General features: G+C 46.5%; 1 protein-coding gene and 1 long non-coding RNA gene across 4 annotated transcripts in view; one reads left to right on the forward strand and one right to left on the reverse strand.

Annotated features, from left to right (window-relative positions):
- Positions 1-1437: 1437 nt before the first annotated feature.
- On the reverse strand, positions 1438-7851 carry LOC144369768 (uncharacterized). The gene is made up of 2 exons (XR_013429511.1): positions 7690-7851; positions 1438-2590 (listed from the first exon to the last, which is right to left on the reverse strand). It is a non-coding gene; the product is annotated as an uncharacterized LOC144369768 (long non-coding RNA).
- An 89-nt stretch (positions 7852-7940) lies between these two features.
- Rnf152 (ring finger protein 152) overlaps positions 7941-23301 on the forward strand; it is a 71992-nt gene continuing 56631 nt past the window's right edge. For 2 of the 3 annotated variants that reach the window (XM_078029930.1, XM_078029929.1), the window contains exon 1: positions 7941-8240. The gene's annotated coding sequence lies outside the window, so the exon portion shown is untranslated. Of the gene's footprint in view, positions 8241-9489; positions 9511-23301 lie in introns of those variants that run through there. The other variant, XM_078029932.1, reaches the window with a different exon arrangement.

Raw genomic sequence — 23301 nt, forward strand, 5'->3', positions numbered from 1 at the left:
CAGCGCTGGTTCTTCTCCCTCCTCTCTATTAGCACTGCTCTCATGGAGACCCCCCTCATTGTTGCAAGATAGTGGCCACCATCCTGACGTCCCATGTGGATGAGGGAAAAGCCAGTAGCAGGAAGGGAGCTGCTGCTTTGTGCATCTGCTTTTGATGTGAAAACCCCTCTTCTTGAAACCTTCCAGCCAGCTCCCTCCCATTGTCCAGAGCTGGGTCACACTTTCATACCTACCAACCAGTGGTGAGAGAAATGGTACCACCAGGAGTGACTGCAGGACTAGTGGGATGGTCCAGGTGTGGGTGTGGGAACAAAAGAACAGATTTGCCACATGGAAGAGGAGCAAAATAGAGGACCAGTAGATCAGAGTCAAGCCTTGAATACTATTGAAAGTATGGTGTCATGGGCAACTTACATAAATAATCTTTGAGCCTCAATTTCTATAACTGGGAAGGGAGGGTCACAAAACCTCCCTGAATTAGGTGGCTAGGAGGATCAAATGAGGTGATATTTACAAAACACTCAGCGTGGTGATTTATACATATTACCCTATTGAACAGAATCTCATTACTGACAGACACAATAAATGCTTCACAAATGGAGGTTATTGTTTTTTTTTTTTTTTTTTTTTAAATATTTTTTATTTTTTAATTTTCGGCGGACACAACATCTTTGTTGGTATGTGGTGCTGAGGATCGAACCCGGGCCGCACGCATGCCAGGCGAGCGCGCTACCGCTTGAGCCACATCCCCAGCCCTGGAGGTTATTGTTATTGTTTTTCTTCCCCCAAAATGCGTGAATGCACCATTGGTTGGTTATCTTCTTAGCTTACCCGTTCTTGTAGGTAAATTCACAATAAGCCAACAGCCCTGAGATGACGAACCACCGTGGGTGGTGGAATCCAAGTTGGAGTGAACAAGAGTCCCAGGGGGTATCAGTTTGCTCCCATAACAGAGCACCTCAGACTGGGTGTTGGAACGACAAGTTCATTGTCTCACAGTTTGGGAGGTTAGAAGCCTGACACCAAGGCGTTGGGAGGGCTGCTCCTTCTGAGGGCCGTGAAGGAAGGCCTGATTCCAGGTCTTTCTCTCTGACTTATCCGTGGTTGTCTGTTCCCTGTGTCTTCCCATCATCTCCCCTGTACTTGTGTCCAAATTTCCCCTTCTGTATTAACACTAGTCATTTTGGATTAGGGTCTTCTCGAATTTTACCTCTGTAAAGACCCTAACTCCCCAATACAGCCACATTCTGAGGTTACTGGGGGTTAGGCTTTGTACATGTGAATTTTGGGGTGACACCAGAGTGAGGATTCTCATGCCAATCATAAGCCTCTATCCTGCCCATGCCAACTTCCCTCCGCACACTCTCTATTTTTTTTTTAAAGAGAGTGAGAGAGGAGAGAGAGAGAGAGAGAGAGAGAGAGAGAGAGAGAGAGAGAGAATTTTTAATATTTATTTTTCAGTTCTCGGCGGACACAACATCTTTGTTGGTATGTGGAGCTGAGGATCGAACCTGGGTCGTACACATACCAGGCGAGCGCACTGCCGCTTGAGCCACATCCTCAGCCCTCACACTCTCTATTTTAAATGGATTTGGAAATAACATCAAATCCCACTCTGGCTAATCTGGAGTAACAGGGTTATAACAGATTTGTTACAATTTAAAGATAATTAATTTGTTATAACTTAAAGGTAGTTCTGAGAAAGGTTGTAGGAAGCAGGCCCCTGGATGAAGCAGGAAGAAAGGCCTGACTGGTCATTTCAGATGAACATTTATTAAGCCCAGACTGTGGGCAGAGCATGAGCGCTTCATTCTGCATGTTCTTGTGGAGTGGATAAACTCCAGTTCCAGCCCTTAGGGATCCAGATGTGCTAACTGCTAACCGCTAGGTAAGGCAGAATACAGTGTAAACTACAAGATCAACCAGTGGCTCATAAGTGTGCAGAGAAGGTGAAAATGAATGGGAAAAGCTGAGGGAGTTTTGATGGAGAGATCAGTTGAGAAACCCTTGGAAACTTTGAGAGTACTGGATCTTTGAGGCTTGACAATTATAAATTCAGGTTATGTAGCTGTGTAAGGAAAGGTACAAAGAAACTTTGAGGATAAGGAAGAGCAGAGTCACTTGACATCTTCGGGGAGATTTGAGTCCTGCCCATGAGCTACAGTGTCTAGTTTAGAAGTCATGTGCTGACTTTCAGCTAAACTAGGAATGACTTGCAAGAGACTGAGCTGCATTTTGGGCCAAACCAAGTGGATTTCCAAGGTGCTATGGTCCACGGGAGCAGCATAGCCATTAAGGGGAAGAAGATGGCTGTGGGCAGACTGGGGAAAGTCCACATTCACCATTTACTGGTCACAACCCAAGAAAGGTGCTTAAATTCATGGACGTCAGTCTCTTCATCTGTAAGGTGGGGATGATCCTATTGCTTCTAGGATTCTTGCAAGCACATATGGAAGTTCTGCAGGTAATGGTTAGCTACACAGCCTGGTATAAATGTCCACCGATAAAAGAGGAATCACTGTAGTTTATGGATTTTGCACACGGTCGATGCACTGAAGTTCCCTTGTCTTGTGGCAGAATAACTTGTGTCCTTAAAAACAATCAAATATTTAGACACACCGAATGGATGCAGACTTTAAGGAATTACAACGAGTCAGAGAAAGGTTGACAGCCTAATGAGGGGTTTATACTCCATCCTCTCTCCCAGCACACTCCACCCACTGGGAAGGAGAGAAGGAAAGTCACTGCGGCAAGAAAAGGGAGAGCATGTGTCAGGCGCTGTCTTGCCCCCATCTCTACCAGGGCCTGACCTCTAGGCCTGGTCCAGAGGTTGCCCCTTCTCTTCCTGACCACTAGGGGATGAGCTGTCTAGACCCCCTCCCTGGTGCAACAGATGGTTGCCTTGAGTTTGAAATGATGAGGGCAGGTTGTAGCTGAGGACAGAGACAACAGGGGGAAGAAGCTGGGTGAAGCCAGGTCCGAACCCAGAGCAGGTACTGGTGCAGGCCAGGGAGGGAGTACAGAAAACCAAGGCCTGCAGGGACTGCAGCCAGGGACAAGGTCACCCCAGGCAAGAGATTAGACCCTCCTGTTGCTTTTGCTCCCTTTCTCCTGTCCAGCAGGACCATTCCACTTTCTGGCAGGTGCAGTAGCAGGTTTAATGGACACATGAGGGGTGGAACCGTGTGGACGCCAGCAACCTGATGGCTGATGGGAAGTACGACAGTAGGAAACCAATGGATGAATAGAAAGTGGGGTACACCTGCAAAGAAGGAGACCAGGACAGATGGTGGAGGTGGAAAATGAGACGGTGACAGGGGAGCTATACATTCCAACCCCTCCCAACCACAGTGGAGCTCACGGGGTCACTCCCCTCCTATAGGCAGTGAGGACGTTGTTGACACTGCTGGTACAAGGGAAGGGACTGAGTTTAGGATGGTTCCTCTGCCCTATCTCCTGCACAGACACCAGAAATTCCCTGGCAAAAATGAGAATCTTATTGAGCCCCAGACAGTATGAACATGATAAGAACATAGCTGATTCTTGCTGCTGTGGAGGGGCCGGAGGACTTGGACATCACTGTCTCAACTGACATTCAGTCAGGACATCACAGAGGCCATACCGATTGTTTATGGTCTGCCTCCAAAATGATGGATGGATCTCTGATTGTGGTCACGTCATTCTGGCCAGCTGCTTTGGAAGTTAAGGGCTGGGGATGCAACTCAGTGGTAAGGCACTTGGTTAGCATGCACAAGGCTCTGGGATCAATTCCCAGTATTACAGAAAAGAGGGGAAAAAAATGAGGCAAAAGAATAGAGATGCTTTGTTCCATGGACCAGTACTTTTAGAAAAGCAATCCTGGATATAGTTTCTATCAAAATCCTTTGGGGTTTCCAAAATACTTCAATATTTTGTTCCAGATGAGATTTAGCTGTCCTTAGATAGCACTGGGTTCTTAATAGGTAAGAGACAATATGTCAGATACAGTACTTCTCTCCCTCAGAACATCTTACCAGAATAATGAGTCTGTTGGGACTGGTTGATGCAGAGCCCCAAAATAAAAACCAGTCTTGAAATGTGTACTATCTTTAGCACTAATTATTAGTAAATTATCTTAGACTATATGCTTTAAAGCTTCTTTAGCCTTTTTTCATTTTAAGGTGGTTGATATCACATTAGTGAAAAGTAAATTTGTAGATTAATTTGGTTTAAAAATCTATTAGGAAGGTTTAGATATCTATTATCAAGTGTGTGTGATTAAAGATACTTCTTTGTCTTTTCATTGACAGTCTGCACAGCTGTCTAAACACTTTGATCTTTTAAAACAACTTTATTGATGTATAATGTACATACCATAAAAGCCACTTGTTTAAATGTAGAATTCATTGATTTTTAGTACATTCACTGGGTTGTGCAACTATTGCCATAATTCAGGGTTTTTATTTTTTGGGGGTGGGAGGCACCAGAGATTGAACTCAGGGACACAAAACCACTGAGCCACATCCCCAGCCCTATTTTGTATTTAATTTAGAGACAGGATCTCACTGAATTGCTTAGCACCTCGCTAAACTGCTGAGGCTGACTTTGAACTTGTGCTCCTCCTGCCTAAGCCTCCCAAACTGCTGGGATTATAGGCTTGTGCCACTGTGCCCAGCCCCTAATTCAGTTTTGAGGTGTAAAACTGAATTATTTCAACATGTAAAATTCAAACCTGTTGAACAGAAAACTTACCCTCAATTTGGGGCTGGATCTGGATCTGTCAGGGTATGGAGCACAATATACGGTTTGCTTCTTTCCCAGTTCCTTTCTTGTCCCAGTTCCTCTCCCTCTTTCTTCTTGCCTCCCCTCCCCCTTTTCTCCTTAGTGTGTTAGATGCTGAGGATACAAGTCAAAAGATGACCCCTGTTCTTGAAGACCAGGAAGACAGTCACGAAAGCTATGGAAGAAATCATCACATTCTTTTGCGAAGGTGTCATCCTGATAGAAGAGCTGCCCCGGGTATTATAGGATCACATTTATCTTTGCCCCACCCCAGGTTCTCAGAGATTTGAGAGCTCAGCTCAATAAACATTTATTGGGTATCTGTGCTCCATGCTGTGGGTACAAAGATGAATAAGAACTCACCTGCCTGATGTAAGCAGCTTTGCTTCAATCTCAGGTGACTCAGCATACATCAATTATGGGTCTCACTGACCTTATGACCCAGTTTCAGTATCCCGACCTTTGCCCCTGGCCAAGTGCAGACCTCTTCTGGTACCCTCTCTGGTAATGAGATAGTCTTTCCCTGTTTCCTGGCACTGTGTGCCTCCTCCATTCCTTCAGTTCTCAGCTCCAAAGGCGGCTTGTTCAGTGGCCCTCTCTGGCCACCTATTTAAAATTCCCCTCAACACACACTTCTTCACCTCTTTCTATGCTTTATTTTTATTTTTTGACTATTGGTTTTTAGTTGTAGACGAACACATACGGTATCTTTATTTAATTTTATGTGGCCCTGAGGATCGAACCCAGTGCCTCACACATGTGAGGCAAGTGCTTTACCACTGAGCTATAGCCCCAGCCCCATGCTTTAATTTTATTCCTTACCTTTTTCACTTTCCAACATACAATTTATTTTAATTATTTATGTTGTGGGTTGTCTGCTTCTTCATTAGAACATGCATTCTGTGAGTGCAGGGATTTGGGTGTTTGCTTCTCTGTCCTAGCCCTCCTGATGCATGGTCAATACTCAATGAATATCTGTTGTATGAATTCATGCATAAATGACTTGTGATCCTCCTGCCTAATCCTCTTGACTGGAGCCCCCTCCTCATAACCTTGGTTTTCCCAGACCTGGGACGGTGCCTTGATTCTCTCCTCCACATGTACGTAGTACCTGGGTCTCGAGGGTGATGGCAGATCCTCCAGCCACACTGCTTGCCAGCCTGCAGCCCCGAACGCTGCCTGGTTCTAGCTGCCTAGTTCCTGGAACTTTCTCACAGAGGAATCTGTTGTGACATGTTCTTGCCTGTTCCTTCCCTGGCTCAAGCTGTTGCTGCCTGCCCAGTGCTGGCCTCTAAGGAGTCTTAAGAACCGGCCCATCCCAGTTTGCCCCAGTTAATTAACCTTCTCTGTGTGACAACTTTACAAGACTGGACAGAAGGCAGAACACCTATGATGCTCTGTGAATTAAAATACTAGTCGGTAGAAATGCATAAGGCCTTTATGCCACACAAAATGAATTCTTAACATCCCCTCCCCCAAAGAATTGTCTTTTCATTTGTGGCAGAAAAAAAAAAGGGTTGAAACATTTGGGAATGATTACTGAACCCTGAAATTAGTTTCTTAAAAGTAATCTTGAAAGTCACTTTTATTTTCCTGGTAAAATATTGGGGTGTTATAATTCACCTTCCTTATCCTGAGCTCCAGGCCAGCAATTGAGCTGTCAATACCCTCATTAACTTCTCATTAAAAATAAAATTTTTTTTCTGCCCTAAAGTTGAAGCTTAAAATAAATCTCTGAAAACTAACCTTAGGCTTCTAAGATGTGCATACAGCTTTCACACCTCTGTGGTATACAGGAGAGATGAACAAAGGCACAGGGATCAGTCAGGGGACCATATGGGAGGCAGTGCTTTAATTGGGATCTCAGACTGATGCATTTCAAGTTGTATCTCTCTCCAGGTGACCAGTTTTCTGTATGTGCTTACTAACAGTATTTGGAAACACCATCAACAGGTTATATTTGTGGTACAAGACAAGAAAGGCTGCTGAGAACATTATAAGTTTTGGTAGGTCACACATAGCCCCCAAGAGTTCACAGGGTTTTATTATCTGGGCAAAAGAGATCTGGTGAGATACTTAAGGGAGGGAACATGGGACTTAGGACTTCAAGACAGTTCCAGTTCAGGCAGCTGGAGGAGAGGCTGCCTGCTCTGCTCTACAGCACAGGGAGGGATCATTCAACCCAACCCTGCAGCTGGAGGCCCAGCAAGGTTGGCAGGCTAAACTTTGACAAGAGTCAAGAGTTTTAGGTTTTCATTCTGCAAGGAAATCCTTTAAAAGGGCACCCAAAGGGGCATGAAAACCATCATTTACCGGAGACCTTCCTCCTCCATTCACCTGTTTTAGTTAGCTGAGGAAGCAGGAGACCTTGTCTAGATTTTCTTGGGGGTACAAGACGTTCTACACTTGTCCCTCAGGCTTTTGCTTGTTGTGTCTTTGTAGTACAGGGCCTTGAGCAAGCTAGACAAGCACTCTACCACTGAGCTATACTCCCAACCCAGAAGTTAGATTTTTAAGATGGGGAATAGAGTGGGCCCGGAGTTGGGTTTTAAGGTCAAGAACAGGATGGGATGGGGGTGCTCCCAGGCCCTAGTGGTTCCTGCTTGCACAACCCCCTAAGACCTGCACCTTCTTGCTTCCCAATTCTCTGTACCCCAGCTACCCGCGGGGTCCAGACGTGAGGTGACCAATCGGAGGCATCCTCCCCTCCTCGAAAGCAGGATCGGCCCTGACAAGACTACGTGAACTTTTAGGGGTAGTTAAAAACTAGCTGCGGTGACACGGATCCTGGGCGGTTTCTGCAAACGCGACGATCTCAGCTGCTTCCTCCCACGGTCGGTGGGGAGCCCCAGCCCGGGCCCTCCCGGCGGCCGCGGCCCCCACTTTGACCCGCCCTCGCTGCCCACCGCGCTAGGCCTCCTTTCACACCTGATTCAGGCTCCCGCGCGGGGAAAAGGCAACGTCCAGGTGCTGATCGGGGGTGGGCACTTGGGGACCAGGTGCGGAGGGCACGTGAGGGAGCGGGCACCTCTCATCCCGGGGGAGGTTCGGAGAATCCAGACGGACAGACTGAGGTCCGGGACAGGCGGATGGGTGGGGTGGGGGAGGAGGTGGAGCCGCCGGGGAGGGGCGGTGCCGCGGGAGCCGAGCCCAGCCTCCCGCCCCCACCCCCTTCGGTGTCTCAGTGTCGGCGGTGACACAAAAAGCTCCCGCTCGCTGCCGAGCGCCTGGCGGCGGTGTCCGACCGGGGACGCGGAGGGCGGCCGGGCAGGTGGGGCGCCGCCCGAAGGGCCGGGCGGGGAGCTGGGCTGCAGGCGCCGCCGCCGGGCTGTCCGCGCCGCCCCGCAGCCCGCGGCGGGAGGAGCGGGCGGCCGCCGGCCCGCGGCGCGCGTCTGGCTGAGCGGGGCGGGCGCGCCGGGACCACCCAGCGATGCTGCCGCCGCCTGTGTAGCGAGCGCCCGAGCGCGCTGCGGAGAAAGGTCAGTGAGTTTCGGTTTGTTTCTGTGCCCAGGACACCTCCCGGCCCGGGCGCGGAGGGAGAGGGGCGCGAAGGGATGTCTGCGCCCCCACGGCGGCTGCAGGGAGGCGCGAAAGGGCAGCTGCCGCCTGGTGTGTTGGGGGTGGGTACCCTTTGGACAGTGAATGGGGTGGCGGGCCCGCTGGAGCCCTGGGGAAGGGAGCGCGGGGTCCGGCGAGGAGCGGGGGCGGTGGTCCCGGGAGTTGCGTTTCTCCCCTGCGCTGGCGGAGTTGGGCGCGCGGCTGGGGCGGGAGAGCGGCGCTGGCGGCGGCTCCGCGGAGTCCTCGGATGCCCCCTGGAGCTCCGGTCCCAGGGAGCTCGCCTCGTGCTTGCGCCGCGCGCCCTCGCTGAGCCCCCAGCCCGCACACGCCCCCGCTGGTCCCCTCCCAGTCCCCTAGCCGTGCGCTTTCCCCACCCCTGGAAGTTGCCCGGGGGCCCCTCCTGGGAAAAAAGGGTGCAGCGGCGGGCCAGACGTTGGGGGTCTTTTGTGCGGACTACAGACGCCTGGGGCGCTCGCTCCTGGAAGGACAGCGGCAGGACAAAGCAGGATGGACTCGAGGGGTGCTGCTGGAACAGCGGCGGTCCCCGATCCCGCTTATGGTGGGGGTATAGAGGGGGGAGCGCTGCACGGGTTTGGAAGGAGTAGAGAAATCAGCAAAACAGAGTGACAGTGACTTGATGAGGTGGCGGACAGGGGCAAACCAAAGAAGGATGCTTGCGAATGCAGCGCTGGTGTGTCTGGGCGGGTGACCAGGCGTCCCGCATTCCCATAGGACCGGGTGTACCTAGTGTATGTTGCTCGCGTATCTTTGCCCCTAGATGGTATTCTCCACCTCTCGGATTCCTCTTTCTGAGGGATTACTGTCGCTAGTATAGGCTGTACCACAGGAGAACTTGGGGGCGGGGGAGACTGCGGAGGAGGGGGTGGTTATTTATCCTAGAGAGACAATTAGGATCTGTTACACCCCCTCCTCTCCCCGCCAGTCCTCCACTCCTCCGCCGCTTTCTCCCAGGACACCCAGTCCGAGACAAGGCTGGCTGGGGAGGGTGCTTGGATTTCTTTCTGAGCTGCGCGTATCTAACCCTTACTGCATGTATTTCACCGCAGGCCGAACAAAGCTCAGTCTCAATTGTGCTTTCTGCTTGTCAGCCTCTTGCCTCCCAAATGCGTACCGTTTTCACTTGATGTCATCACGCAGAAGGGGGTGAAAGGGACTCGGTGACAGATTCAGGTAACCCCCAGTAATTTGGGTAGCCGCCTGGGTGTCTCTGGGTCATTTGGGCCCACGGTGCTGACACAGGGCTGCTTGGTGGTTTCTGCATCAGAATCCTTCTCCTCTATGTGAAGGCGTGGGGGCTGCAGAAACCTTTGCTTCAGAGGAATAAATTGAAAATGACTTCCTATCTTCCTTTTGAAAAAGTCATTGGGGGAAAGGATGCTTTGGGGGTTGTATATTCCACCTGGTTGATGGGAATTTTGATACTGTCAGTACATAGGCAGTGGTATCTGCATGTGGGGGTTGGATAGTGTTCTTATCTATGGTAATTTATTTTTACTTCAGTTTATAGGTGGGTATCTTTGATTGGAAAGGTGTCATGGTAAGGCTGATATTGTTAAGACCGATTGTACATTTGACCACTGCTCAATTAGGGCATTGGCCAAATGCAGTGACCTTCTTATGAAATAATGCCTTTTCCCCATCCCTTCATTGTAAGAGTATTTGCAAAATCAAGACAGCCAGTTGGCAGTAAGTTGCTGGGAGGTGTAGTGAGGGTTGTTGGGGGACCAGAAAGAACAGAAAAAATGGAGCTTTAGTGAAGTTTCCATTTATATAGCCATGAACCATTAGACTCTCATTCTGCATTTTATCTTTAGGTTTTTGGTTTTTTTCCAAAAGCTGGCCTGTTCCTGTTCTTTTCTTTCCAAGGATAGTTCTGTTTTGGTGTCAACCTAACCAGGTTTGGGGTTATCTTGATAAAGTGCAATGAAATGTAACCTTCAGACTTATCGGGCACCTTGGCATTAGCATTCTCTCTTAGAGGGCAGAGCTCTGCGCATCCCACACAAGTAGCAGGGAATAAGAATGGTCATGGAAATGCATCCAGGGTTTTCTCATAGAAAGATTGCTGAGGGCCAAAGGCTACTGGAGTGCCTTTGTGCAGTGTAGCAGCAGCAGAACAGCAAATTCCCTTTACCCGCCCTCCCCCAGTCCCTTGAAAAATAAAGTTTAACACTTGACAGATTTATCATTCACCTCTAAGGTAGTTTGGTTTTGAAAGGTGACTTTATAAACAGAGTGACACTAGCATTTATCCTCCCCCTCAAAGCACTCGAGAATCACTAGGAGAAGCAGATGAGTTACCCAGTCCCAGCTGAAACAAAGGCCGACGCTTTGGAAAGATGAGATTAGTAATATGGTGCTAGGATAGAGGTAATTTGACAAGTGATTTTTTTTATGTCAGCAGTAATGCACGGTGTGTACTGTATTGCTGCAAGAATAAAACCCACATGATGGGATAACAGGGAATGTAATAATGCAGTAGAAACAAGGGTGTGGTTTCTTTTTAAATAGAAAAAATAAATACCTCATACACAAAATTCCACATGGGAAAACAGCTGCCTGCACATGTAAATGCTTGTCTAAGAACAAAGATAGCCACAGTGCAATGTTAGGTTTCATTGTAGTTTTAAATGATGCACAGTGATAAATCATAATAAAGTGTTGTATTGATGCTTATTTATTTATTTATTTAAGAAGGAGACTCCCCACCCCCAGATGTCTGCCATGGTATGTTTAGGTTTAGGTTGGAGGAGCACAGGAAATATTGGCTAAACCTTTGGCTCCTGTGCCTTTCTGTAATATGAATCTACTCATTCACCAGGTGTTTATTGGGCATCTGATAGATAATGGACTCTGTGAGAGGTGCCAAAGGATGGGGGTGAGGGGCAGAGGTACGAAAATGAGTCACCTTCAGGGAGCTTGTAGGAAGATGGAGAAATGGAACTGGATAGTGATTAGGTTCTGGGGAAGCTAGAGGGGTGAATAGAGTGGAATTGGACTTCTGAGAAGGAGACTGTGCTCCACTGGCCTCTATGTCATTCCATCTCATTGGGGAACTCTTCTCCCTAGATGGCTGAGACTGTAGTCAGAAGTGTCCTTTTATTCATGGTCTTTAAACTTTTCAGCTGAATCCCACAGGAAAGGCTAGGCGCCACCATGGTTGGGAGGCCATTGTGTTTTCTTTTTCCCTCAGAGGGGTCTGAACCTGTCTGGACACCCTCCCCATTTTGAGATGTGATACCATCTCTGCTGTACCTAAATTTTGAAACATATTCTGCTTTTCTGTATTATCAGATTTTTAGAAAACAGATTGGGGGTTCCTATTATTATTATTAGTTTTTGAACAGTGATGTGTGAGCAGGAGAGGTCAGTTAAGCTGCAGTAACACCTCCATATCTCAGCACTAAACACAGTTGCTGTCTTTCCCATTCTGTTTCCAGGGTGGTTGGCAGGTGGGTCCTGCTCACTGTAGTCACTCAAGGACCAAACTGCTGAGGGCTAAGGGGGCTTGGGCTTGGGCAGTCACTGCAGCCCTGGAAAGGAGATGCAGCAGGGTGTCACTCTGGCGGTTATGTGATCCCACCCAGAAGTGAGTGGCACTGCTCCAGCTCAACATGTGTCATAAGACCACACTGAACCACGGTTCACTATTTCTTGCTTGGAAAAGAGGAGACTAGGATACAGGTGAGCAGTGCTAGTGACTTTCATAGCGATCTGGTCCCAACGAGGTTCTAAAATGTATTCCACAGGGCCCAGCTTAGTGCTTGGAGGCATTGGGTGTTCTACAAGCAATACGTTCACATGGTATATATTAACATGATTGTTAGTAATCTCCTCTCTTTTTGCCTTTGAAGTAGTAGGCCACTAGGTATTTCCAAGGCAGATGCTGGTAGGTTGTATGCCTAGTGTTATATAATAGAGAAGTGTCGTGTACAGACTTTCTCTCCCTTACCATCTGCTTCTCATCTAAGACTTCCTGACTTTCTTTGGAACAGCCCAAGGTAGGAAAAAAGGGTCAAGCCTGGAGTCTCCCAGGAGGTGGCCTCCACGGCAAGGGCAACAGACTAGAGGGGGCTGGGTTGGGTTTAGGGTAACCGTGGGTCATCTTGTTAGTTTGATATTTAGAAGATAATTTGAACAAGAGGCTTTTTCTAGTTATAGGACCAATAGAACACCTAGAGAGTTCTGGGTCATTTATGGATTTGTCCGAGACCACGTTGGCTATGAGGGTGGTAAGTTTTAAAGACTTCCTTCCTGCACTCCCCTAGAAAGAGTCAGGTGCTGTGGAAGTAGGCTTTGCCAGGAGGAGTCGGTCAGGCATCTGGCAGCTCGTAGAGAGAGAATGCTTTGGGAGAGCTGGTCACTTAAATATCTTTGTTCACATTGAATGAGTGCATGCATAGGTTAGAGTATTTAAGATTTCTTAAGTTCTTTAAACAGATGCCTGGAACTGAACAGGATAATGTTGCTTCTGGCTCAGTAATCACCTTGGTGAAGTCATTTTTATAGGTAACTCTCTAACTAGAAGCAACACGGTAAACTGACCAAGTTGGCCTCTGAGTCCCAGTGACTGAGGGGACAGCAGTATTAATTGAAGGATGCAGAGGCCACCCTCTGGTCCAGCTTCGTTTGCGTGATAAGGTATTGCACTCAAGGGGCTTCTGAATTGGGAGATGAACAGCTGGAAAAACAGGCAAGACCGTCCAAGAACCACTGCAGAGTGCTGGGGCTGGACACAGGGTGAGCACAGACTACGGCAGGAGGAAAAGGGGGCCCCAGGGACTGCTCTTGAAGTATATTTGGGAAGCTCCAAAATTCACTTCTATATTTTGTGTGGCCTCTGAGTCTCTACCTCCTGAATGTCATGCCGAAGCTGTCTGTTCAGGTAGAGGGCACTTGTGGCATTGAACGTGGTCCCTGGTGCTGCCTGCTGTAACATTGCAGCAACTGAAAAAGAGGAAGGATTGGTTTTTCTGCTCCTTCCCCCTGTGGCTTTGCCAGTTACACCCTGTGTATCCCAGCAGTCTGCCTCCTTAATGGAAATCACAGTTTGGATAAAATAAGTCCTTGTTATATGTTCAGAGTTTCTCTGTTTCCGGTTGACTCACTGTCATTGCAGGATCTAAAGAGAGGCCTCAGAGGGTGTGCTGGCCTGCCATCTCTCTTGGATGAGTCTCAAGGCCATGGTTTTTGGACCTAGACTTGTGTGGATGTTGAAGCCCCCAGCAGTGTCTTTTCTTCTGGAGTGGTGGGGGCTGTTTGTGACCCACTGAGAATGGAAGGGATGAATTGGAAAAGAGAGCTTACTTACCACTGATATGTTGCTTCCTGCAAAAATAAAACTCTGTGCAAATATTCTGGGTGATAAAACCTACTGTAACATCACACAGGTTTCCTGGGGATCGGACCTTTGTACAGAGAAGGAGTCAGTCCAATGAAGATGGGCCACTGGTGGGAGCAAAGGAGTCTCAAAGTAGAATCTCCAGGTGCTGTTTTCTGTGATTCTGTTTCTCCTCCTCCTTCCCATCTCATTCTCACCTACCAGAGAAATATAACTTTGCTGGCCCAGTTTCCATGTCAGTAATGATACTGACCTGACTTTTCACCCAGGTTCAACAAGAATTGATGAGATTTTCCTAAGAGCTTTTATAGACCTCTAAAAAAGGGGAGCTTTGTTGTTAATGTTGCTGTTTTTCTTGTTAACAGATTCACTGTCCATCCTTTATCGGTTTCCACGTCCCCTTGTTTTCCATCTCCAGTGCCACATCCTAGCTAAGAACCTTACTTCTTCCTGGGCCATGACAGTGGGCATCCACACTCCCAACTTTCCCATCCCCATTGTCACTCTTAGACCAGGTCATTCGCTCCCTGGATAACCTTTGGTGCCTCCAGGATTTGCTTAAACTTCTTTCCAATCTTGACTTTTTCTCTGCCTGACTTTAAAACTCCATATTAGCTGGGATGGTTAATCCACTGTTAGCCCCAAATGCTTTGCATAACCCTTGTCTTAGTTCTAGCACCTTCTGTGACCTAAAATGTCATCTTTCCTCTTCTTCTTCCATCCTGTTGTTAAAGACTCAATCCAGCTTTTAATGCTTCTCAAACAATTAATTAACTTGAATGCTCAGCCCTTAGCCATCCTTTATTACTCTCTGACAAAATTGCTTCCATTTAATTTCACTCAACATTCGTTCAGTTCATTCATTCATACTCATTCATTCATTCTACAAAGAACACTTGTCATAGAATAGATTGTCTTATAAAATTCCCTAAGGTTGTAGTGTCTTTCTGTTTAATTGCAAAGAAAAGAAACTAATTCAAGCTAGTTCACATAAGGGGAGGTGTCTTGAAAAGACATCCTGGGACACTTTTGTCATCAAGTCACACACTCCAGGAGTCTCAGTGCCTGGGAGCCTTTCAGCCATTGCTCCTCTGGTACCTTCCTTGCTGGGGGAGAGGGTGAGGGGCACAGCAGTCCTTCAGGCAGGAACACACATTGCAATCGAGACCTGGAGGATCTCAGTTCCCTCCTGAGCTCCTTCGAGATGACAACTGGATGCGGTTTGACTCTGTTTTGTATTTGCTACCATGTTTATGCACAGGAGGGGCTCAATAAATAGTCATCGATGAGTCTTTGACGGCACAGAAAATGATTTTTGACCTACTGTGACAAAGGGATGATGGACACTTTAGGCCTATTTCTTTCTTTCTTTATTTGTAGGATCAGTCCTGGGTTCATTTCCCAGGACTCTTTTATTTTTCTTTTGAGAAAGGGTTTCCCTAAGTTTCCCAGGCTGGCCTTGAACTTGCAGTCCTCCCGCTTAGCCTCCCTAGTAGCTAGGATTACAGAGGTGCATCACTGGGCCTGGCTGGTCTAAAGTCTTAAGGAAAGTTCAGAAGAGGGAAACTTACTTTTTAAGAGCTTCCTCTGTTCACATTAACAATGATTAAATCTTCAATCAAATTTGAGTTTCCAGGCTTCAGCGTACACACAATGGTTGGAAGAAGAAGGTTCTCATTGAAGGTCATTCTAACAAATGAGTTGTTGCTGATAGTCTGTTTTTTCAGCTTCTGTTGAAAAAAGAAAGAAAAGAAAGAAAAAGAAAAATCCTCAATCCTCCAATCTTCCTTGGTTACATTTTGCTGGTTAGAATTTGCATCCCCACCAGGTCACCCCACAGTCTAACAGAGCAGACTGCTATGGTGACACTTGATATGACCAGGTGACGGCTAAAACTACCACATCTCCCCTTGTGATTACTCCATGGGCATCAATATTTTTGTGACACACATTTATTCTCTTCATCTCTTGATTTTGAAATACTCATTCATGTGATACTCTTATTTTACGCTCAAAACATTTGATCATTATGGACAGGGTTATTATGAAAGAGGGAAATATGCCTAGCTGCTTGGAGAAAGCAGCTAGGAATACATTAATGCTAAAAACATTCCCAGTTTGAAGGATAGTGAATAGAGCTGAGATAAACGTCTCAAAAACTGTCTTTGGCATGATGTTCTTTTGCAGTTATGTCGCTCTGGGGTAGATTTGCAAATTGCTTCCTTGCAGGCTACTAATATGAGATTAAAAGTGCCAGAGAGCTTGTGAATAAATCTTCATACTTTGGAGAATTTGCCTCTTTGTTTCATGAGGCAAAGGATTACTGTCACTTTAGGTGAGTAGTGGATAATTCAACCATGGAGGAAGAGTCAGCCTTAACTGGGGTGAATACCCCTCCATCTAATCCTGCTCCATGATACTGATACTCCAGGAACCTAAAGTGGGGAGCCTTCTGTTCACCTATGGTGGTAGGTAAAATAACATTTGAAAAACTGAGCTTCAATGAATAAACCACACATTTGTTATAGCAGTCCACTTTGTGCTTTGAATATATCCTTTGCTGCTCTAAAGCAGACATGCTCCCCCCCCCCAATCTTTCCTTCCTAATCTCAGGAAGACTCCTCTGAATTACCTCTTACAAAACCTCCTGTTGCCCTTGATGGGCAGAACCCCAGCCTCTGGGACAGAAGTTCTCTGTGTTTCTCCTTTGCTAGCAAAGCAATAAAACCTTTCACTTTTTCTCAGAACCTTGTCTTCTTTATTAGATTGGCATTGGGGTCGAGGAGGACTGAGCTTTTCATAACACACTGCGTAAACAGTTGCATTTGAATATCAAGTGCCAGGCATCATCTAACAATCCCCTTGCTATAGCTTAATGTATGTATGTAAATTAATTTTTTTTTTGTAATGGCAAAGCTAAAATGGGAGAGAACAAAATAAATGTATCTGATGATACTTTTCTCTCAAGTTTTAATTTCTTTACCTTATAGTCTTACTTGGTCAGTTGAGTGGTTAAAAACATGGTATTTTAAAAAATGAGATAGCTTTGGGTTTAAATCTCAGCTCTGCCATATGATTTTTAAGTAAATAGGGTCTGACCGAGCCTCGGTTTCTTCATCTACAAAATGAGGGAGAATCAACCTCAGTGAGTTCATTGTGAGAATAAAAAATAATTTATACCTGTGTTTAGTGAATGACCCCACGCATCCTCAGCACGAGGTAAATTGTAGCTACCAGTAACTGAGTGCAGTTCTGGAAATATCTGGATGAATAGGCCTGATCTAACCTGAAGAATCCTTTAAGCTAGCCAAGGAGGTGACCACATCTAAATAATTATAGCCTTCAGTGTTTATATGGGGATTTATTTTGTATGTCATTGTTATTGAAGCCTTTTCATTGGAAAATCTCTGTGAAGCTTTGCTTAAATGGCTGGAGTTTAAAATGATAGTCCTTTCAAGAGGAAGCGGGAAGAAGCCCGAGGCAACAAGTCTGAGATTTGGAAAAGGCCTGGAGGCAGCTTGAGCTGGTCTCAAGGAAACTGACTCCTTTCTCCTATGGCCCCACTCTTCCCTGGCCAAGTGAAGGACATCCTGTAATAGACTCCCCCTTTCCAAGGGTCTGTTTTTGTGGGAGTAGGGTAAGCCCCAAATTTACTTATGACCAAGGGGATACTTAGTCATGGTACTTTCCATTTTATACTTTGTTTGTCTTTCTGTCTGTCTGTCTATCCATCCATCCATCCATCCATCCATCCATCCATCCATCCATCCATCCATCCATCCATCCCAGGGATGGAACGTGGGGAGGCTTACCCACTGAGCCACATCCCCAGCCCTTTTTTATTTTTTTTTTGTTTTGAGACAGACTCTCACTAAGTTGATTAGGGCCTTGCTAAATTGCTGAGGCTGACTTTGAACTTGGGATCCTCCTGAGCTGCTGGGATTACAGGCCTGCGCCACCACGCCCGGTGGGACTTGATGTTTTAAAACCAGAACAGCTCCAGGAAGGGTGGCTGAGTTGGCCACCTCACCTTGGGCTCCTGTCTTGTTCTGAATTCATTGCTTGGCATGGGAAGCAGGTGGACATTTAATACCTTCAGAGATAAAGACCTTCTAAGAGAGGGCAGGAGAGAACGGGGTTAGGATAAAACAATCCTTTTGTTGATGAGTCCACATTTGGAATGGGACCTTTCTTAAGACAACAACTAGCCAATACACTAAGTGTGCGGTAGGAATGTACAGGGGATGAGATGCTTTAGTGGGTCCCGTTAAGCAGCAGTAAGTCGCTTGCTTGGCAGGGCTGTTGTGCAGGGCTTGGCATGCAGTAGGTACTCAAAGAGGACTTGTTGGAATCAATTCATTCTTCAAAAGTAACTTGGAGGCTGCACAGGGAAGTGGGAGGGGCCTCTGAGACCCGCATTCCAGTCCTGGCTGGGTTGCTGGTCACTGTCTGGTTTGAACAAGTTTGGGCCTTAGTCTCTCAGGGACCTGGCATAGCTGATTTGAAGACATGTCTAGATACACTCCGGATTTCCTCTTGCACTGGTATCTGGAGTGTGTTTGTGGATGAACTTGTGCTCTTTCTCCTTGGTGGAACCACACAGTGCTGGCAGACGAATGGCTTTGTCTTTTGTTCACAGCTAGGATGCTTCTGAAACCTGCTCATGCTGTCAGCATGATGGTAGTGTGGGCTGGCCTGGGGGCACTGTGTGCACAGTACCTAGTGTTTTCTTCCCAGAGATTCTAGAGGAATTTCCTGCTGAGTCTGTTATACCAAGTAGGGGTAAGGAGGGAACCAGACCTGGCTCCACATTATAGCAGGGAGGTGTCTGCGGAGGAGGATTGATGGAAACCGTTCAGGCAGGCCCTCAGAGGAGCCACAGATTCTTTAGTATTTAACTGATGCCTCCAATGATAACCCTTTGCATTCTTTTCCTCCTTGGGAAGTGAAACCATTTATCCAGGGTTGTTGCGTTGTTGCAGGCAAAACCTGCAGCAAATTGCCACCAACTGCAATTCATTTGTTGGTTGCCAGATCTGTAACTCATGCACACAGCCATGGAGATAATTGTGAGACTTTTATGTCATCCCTCTCTCATGTGATCATTGGGCACACCGAGACACTGTGTTCAGTATGTTGCTGACCAGCCAGATTTCATCACCGTCCATAACTTTACCTTTGAAAAAGGTAAATAGCTTGTCTATGGAAGAGGAACCTTTTAGGTAAACAATGCATTTAGTAAATTGCTTTTATTTCTAAACACAACATTGTTCAATAAGTTCAAAGAGTTAGCATTTCTCTGTAGTCAGTAGTTTTCTTTTCTTTACAACAGTGGAGTCAGATTCTATTAAAATAATGGTCCATACACCTTTGGGTTTATTAAAAACATAATAAATAAGGGTTTTGAGAACTTGTATCTCAAAGCAGTCACACTACCCTATGAGATGCTTTTTAATTTATGAGGAAGAATGTCTTCGTGAAGAAGGAAAAAAGAAGCTGGATGGGGTGGTGCATTCCTGTAATCCCAGTGACTTGGGAGGCAGAGACAGGAGGGCAAGTTTGAGGCCAGCCTCTGCAACTTAGTGAGACTCTGTCTCAAAATAAAATAAAACACCGGGGGTGTAGCTCAGTGGTAGAATGTTTGCCTTGCATGTGCAAAGGCCCTAGGTTCAATTCCCAGTATTGGGGGAAAAAAATTAAAAACAAAGGAAAAAAGAATCTTGCAGTTTTTCACAGCCTATTTCACCTGATTTAGTGGAGCCTGTCCAAAAGGATGTGGCTATCCACAGACAGTTTGGATTCCTTGTAAATTAGGAGGACAGTGATGATCAATTTTGTAGTGTAAACCTGATTCAGCCTCGTTCTAGTTATCTCTTTCATTTGATTCTGTCTTTGACTCTTTCCAAGGACAGTACCCTCAGATCCTGCCACCCCTCTTAGTAAAGGTGAATGTGATTTCACTTAGGCCCCAAATCCTGCCTGACCTGGATGTCCCACCTCGTCGTGCTGGGAAGCAGTTGTGAGCAGCTCACTGGCCTGCAAGTTCCTGAGTCTGCGTCCCTCATTTTATTGCTCCCTCGAGATTCTGACTTGTAAAGAAACAAATTTCTTCCTTTTATGAGGCTTTTTAGTGCCAGGTGACTGGTGTTGTTCGATATAATCTATAGCACTTAATAGCTAAAGACACTTTGTTTTCCCAGAGCTGATCACAGTGGAAACAAGGCACCTAGAGACAGTGAGTGGAGGGAGGAAGAGTCGGGGAAGGGAAGGAGGGTGAAGAACTGTATAGGAGTGTGGTATTTTTAAAGTTCACTTTTAGCTTTAAAATTAGGAATGACTGCTGTTACGTGGTGATGCTGGCTTCATAAATAGAAGCATCTTGCTCAGAGCAAATTGAGGTCGCTCATTAGTAATGTTCTAGAATGACATGGAAGGTCATCAGATAATCTCCTTCCCATATCTTGTTGGATCCTACAATAGTCTTTATATCAACCGAGAGAAATTTGGGGAAGGGGATAAGGAGATAACTGTGGTGCCCATATAATAGACAGTGTTTATCACGTGCTTCAGGGGCTTGAGCACATCAGCTGGAAGTGCAGAATGTGGGAAGACCAGGTGGCTTGGCCCAGGTGAAGCTGCGGGTTTAAGCTGATAGTGAGACTTAAAAAAAAGTTTAGGCGGGATCTGACATGTTGGCCTGTCTTTGGGGAAAAAGGTGGATGGTTTTGGTCACTCATCTTCCTGAATCCGGTTGATACTGACTTGGAGCAGCATGTTTGAAAGCATTGGTGTGCTTTTGGGAGGTTTGCAGAGATTCTGCTATTCCCTGTGCTTTGCCCTGGGCCCACTGACTTAGGCCTCCGTGAAGTCTGGTGGCTGTGGACTGTTCTGGAAAGGCCACTTGACTGGAAGCCCGTGTATGTCATGTTAGAGATTCCTTCAGATGCTGGGAGCTATGACTTCTGTGAACACTCTGCTAAAAGACTATTTGAACAAGATAGCATCTTTACAACTCTCCTCCTTTAGTGATTGTGTTTCTCCTGTAGTAGAAAGTAGAACAAATCCTGTCCTTTCACATCCCATTCCTCTGTTCATGCAGTTCCCTCTCCCTGGAACACCGGCTCTCCCTGCCCTTCCAGTGTGCAGGTGGGGGGCTGTGGTCTGAGCCTCCTCTAAGGCTTCAGTTGCCTCTCACCGGCCTCTGGGGCCTCCCCTGCTCCCACAGGCAGAATTATTTTCCTTCCATTTACTCTTTTTGGTCCCCTTCCCCTTGCGTGTGGTAATTCCGCATATGATTGTTTCCTCTGCTTCACTGTGAGTTCTCTGACTGTTTGGATGAAGGAAAGAAGGAACAAACAGATGAATGAGTAACTGTTGACCTGGGATTGATGACCATGTATGTTAGTAGGAGGTGACGGTAGAGCTGGGCATGAACATGTTATATAACGTAGCAGTATATAACTGGCTGGATGCTCACCCAAATCTCAGCATGTTAACATTGGGGCTGGGTGATTCTTTGTTGTGGGAAGACTGTCCTGTGCCCTGTGGGATATTGAGTTGCATTCTGGACTCTACCCACTAGATTCCTCTTGCCCCAGTTGGACAATCAGAGATGTCTCCAGACATTGCCAAATGTCACTTAGGAGGTGAAATCACCCCCAGTTGACAGGCGCCAAGCCAGACCCGTTTCTTCATCTGGGTGGGGCCATCTGACCTATTCTCACCCATGGGATGTGTGTGGAACAAGAGACAGTTTGGAGTGGATGGCTTTTCATGCTTGCTCTCCTTCAGATCTGCTGTCAGCCGGGTGTGGGTGGGGAATCTGGGGGGTCTCTAAAGACACAACATGGATGAGGCCTGGGACCCTGGGTGACCACGTGGAGCAGAACCTCTTATCAAGCTGCACTGGGATGCACTGTAAGGAAGAGATAAACCATTCTTGCACTAGGCCACTGAGTGTTCATGTTAGCGGCCAGTCTACCCTGCCTAACTTTGACTGACACTTGGGATAAAGTGACGATGCTAGTCAGCTTTTCATTGCTGTGGCCCAAGCACCTGACGTGAACAACTTAAAGAGGAAAGATTTATTTTGGCTCCTGGTGTCAGAGGTCTCAGTCCATAGTCAGCTGGCTCCATTGCAGAACATGGAAGAGGAAGAGTGTGGCAAGGGAATGCAGCTCAGTTCATAGCAAGCAAGAAAGGAGAGAGAGAGAGAGAGAGAGAGAGACCGACCATGTGTACAAACCGTGCAAAAGAGAGTAAGGGGCCAGGGACAAGAGGAACACTTCCAAGGCATGCCCCAGTGACCAGCATCCTCCAACTAGGCACCACCTCTTAGTTCCCATGGCGTCCCTGTAGTCCCTTCAACCATGGTAGATGAATCCTTTGAGATCTGAGCCCTCATGATGCAGTAGCTTCCAAGGCCCCACTTCTAAAACTCACTGCACTGGGAACAAGCCTTCAGCACATGCACCTTTGGGGAAGATTCCAGATCTGTGTCAGAACAGAGCCCTAGATGAAGCAGCCATGCTAGTATTTCAGATATAAGGAAAGCTAGGGATTCTAGCCATGAAAGGACAAAGAACAGATTGTTCTTGTATAGCGTCCGTGTTATTACTGTATTTCTTTTAATTTCCATATTTTATAAAAATTAAGACAAAAATGATAAAATGTGAATTTTTTATTCCTAACACTAATAATTTTGACATGTGAATAACAAGCACCCATGAGCTTTTAATATTTTTAATAAAAAGCAGTAAAACATAGGAGCAGTTTTTATTTTACTGTGTATAGGAGTGGCGCAAGATCAAGTGGAGATATTTGTGGCAATGTATGTTTCATACATTTTAACATTTTTCTGGGAAAATAACAGATGTTGATACCCTGCAGCCACAGCTGTTTCCTACACCATTAATAAATAAATCACTGTAGGATGCGATGGTCTTTGAAACGGACTCTTACATGCTTAGTCCAGCTGAATGCTGTGGATTAGTGTCCTTTAAAAAGACTGAACAGAAAAGCTTGCTTATCAGACTACATTCAGTGTTACAGTTCTAAATTTCTTTGGCAACAAATAGTTGTATTTGTGGTGTGTCTATGCAGAGCCACTGACCAAAAGCGTAAATCAAATGGTTTCCTTTGGTGCCCATCTGGATGATGACAGCAGAGCTATTTGTGGGGGACAATGGCTGTTTGTGGATGATCCCTTCCAAGGCTGAATGCTGTGCATCGGGCTCCCTGGTCTCCTGGGCCTGTTCTGTTCACAGGGCATTTAGCGCATTGTGCACAGGGCCACCCAGTGCATTTCACAGTGCATTTCAGTCCAAAGCCCTGCCAGGAAAGAGAGTGAGTGTGGCTCTACAATGATAAGATGGTAATGTCACAGGTAAAACCCCGCTAGGCATCTCACCTACCACATATTTGATTCTAGAGGTATTTTCCCCCAATATAAAACATTTTCATGATGTTACAAATAAGGATAGCTAAAACTTAGGACACCAGTTATATGTAAGGCCCAATTGCCTTTTGGATATGGTGTCTTTAGTGGTACCCGTTGATTCAGGGCTATATCATCAAGAAATTCTTCTTTGTGTATCCTAACTACATCTTGGTCGCTGAAG

This window comes from Ictidomys tridecemlineatus, chromosome 13 (assembly GCF_052094955.1).
Source record: "Ictidomys tridecemlineatus isolate mIctTri1 chromosome 13, mIctTri1.hap1, whole genome shotgun sequence".
Taxonomy (NCBI): Eukaryota; Metazoa; Chordata; class Mammalia; order Rodentia; family Sciuridae; genus Ictidomys; species Ictidomys tridecemlineatus.